A 1730-nucleotide genomic window follows, 5' to 3' on the forward strand; every position below is an offset into this window, starting at 1 on the left:
GGGGGGGCCTTGGCATGGTCCCTGCATCTCCCCCAGCACCAGCACAGACTTTCGTAGCCATCACACCGCAGTGCAGCACAAGCGGGTCACCCTGCTCCTCGTGCAGGACGGAGGCTCTGCGGGGGTTGTGTGCCTCCACCCTGACCTATAGTCCCTCGTTTCCTCCCCAGAGCACATCTTGCAGCAGGGCTCAGGGATATTTCTGGAGACCTCCAGGACTCCTGAGCTTGCTGCCCCTCTCTCTCTCTCACGTGAGGCACCTTCCCATGCACAGCCTCACCATTTCCTGCCACCTCTCTCCCCAGCAACGGGAGCAAGCCCTGCCGGGCTTCCTCTTCCTCCCCAAGTCCTCGTATCCTGCGGGGAGCCCCAGGAGGGAGAGCCCCAAGGGCCAGCATGAGAGCCCCAGCTGCAGCCCATCACTTGGGGGCCGGGGCACAGCCAGCCCAAAAGCACTCCTGCTCCTCCTGGCCTGCATGGCTCCCATTTCAGCTGTGGCCAGAGGCTGCCCTGGCTCAAGGCAGGCAGGACCGGGGGCCTTGGCAGCATAGCCCATTTCCTGAATTACCCCCAGCAGGAGCCATTAGCCTACCGAGTGCTTCCTGAGCTGAGCCAGCCAGGCCACCTGTGTGGACACTGCACAGAGCATGGCCACCTTGTGCAGCCACTGCCACCAGCGGCTCCAGAAGGCACAGAGCAGCCGTGCCTTGGGCTCCAGACCCCAGCTGCCTTCTGGCACCCCCTGCCCACTCCAAACCTGCCTGGCTCCCTGCAGATCCCCAGCTTCCTCTTCACCCCCAGCGAGGGGCACAGTCCAAAGCAGACATGTCACACCTACGCTCCTCAGCTCCTCTCCCCCCCTGGGCAGCGCCCATCTCCCTGCATCCTGCAGCCCCCCACGCTGCAGCAACTCACAAGCTGCATGCTCCAACACCAGCACGCAGGTCCCAGCACTACTAGGTCCTGCAGCCAGCACACAGGTCCCAGTGGCCTGCCCACCCTGCTGAGCTGGGATGCTCCAGTAACCCAGGAGGATGGGCACCCCAGCATTTCAGGGCTCCACACCCTGCTCTCTGGCTCCCAGTCAGGAGAGTGGCACAGGAGGCATCAGGGGCTGCACAGCAACACCAGCTGTGCCCCCTCCCCATCCCAGAACATCTTTGTCCTGGGAGTCTAGCTCAGATTTCAGCCCAGGGAAGAGGTCTGAACCCCCCCATACCCAGTACTGCTGGGGACAGGGCAGTAGGGCCCCTGTAGCCCCATCTCCAGTTGCCACAACCCTGGCTGTGACCCCACACCAGGCTGTCACCTGAGGCAGTTGCACCAGGCAGGCCATGCCCCAACTCCCCATGGCAGAGATGGCTCTCCAGCCTTCCCTGGGCTGTTGTTTTGCTCTGCTGTCCAGATGGACAGGGTGAGGTTTGTTACCACCATGAAAAGCGTTTTGTCCATGCTGGGCAGAGGGGGCAGGAAGAGCAGCGATTCCCTGTCAACAAGGGCACCATCAGAGAGGTGCTGGGCAACCCCAAGTGCCACGAGGCCGATGCGGCACCTAGCCCCGTTCACGGCCCCTCTTCCCAGGGAAGGTGCTGCCACCACCTTCCCATCAGGGGCTCGGCAGGCCCCGAGACACAGCTCGGTCCCTGCTCATCCCCCAGCGCAGCCTGAGCCAGGCACCTCTGCGGTGCTCCCTGCACGCTAGTGCCTCGTCCGTGCCGAAACCCCACCGG

General features: G+C 63.8%; 1 protein-coding gene across 1 annotated transcript in view; it reads right to left on the bottom strand.

Annotated features, from left to right (window-relative positions):
- Window positions 1-1730, bottom strand: part of APLN (apelin) — a 13521-nt gene that overhangs the window by 829 nt on the left and 10962 nt on the right. The gene's annotated exons all lie outside the window — the stretch shown is intronic.

Source organism: Apteryx rowi, unplaced genomic scaffold (assembly GCF_003343035.1).
Source record: "Apteryx rowi isolate R43461 unplaced genomic scaffold, aptRow1 scaffold_338, whole genome shotgun sequence".
NCBI lineage: Eukaryota > Metazoa > Chordata > Aves > Apterygiformes > Apterygidae > Apteryx > Apteryx rowi.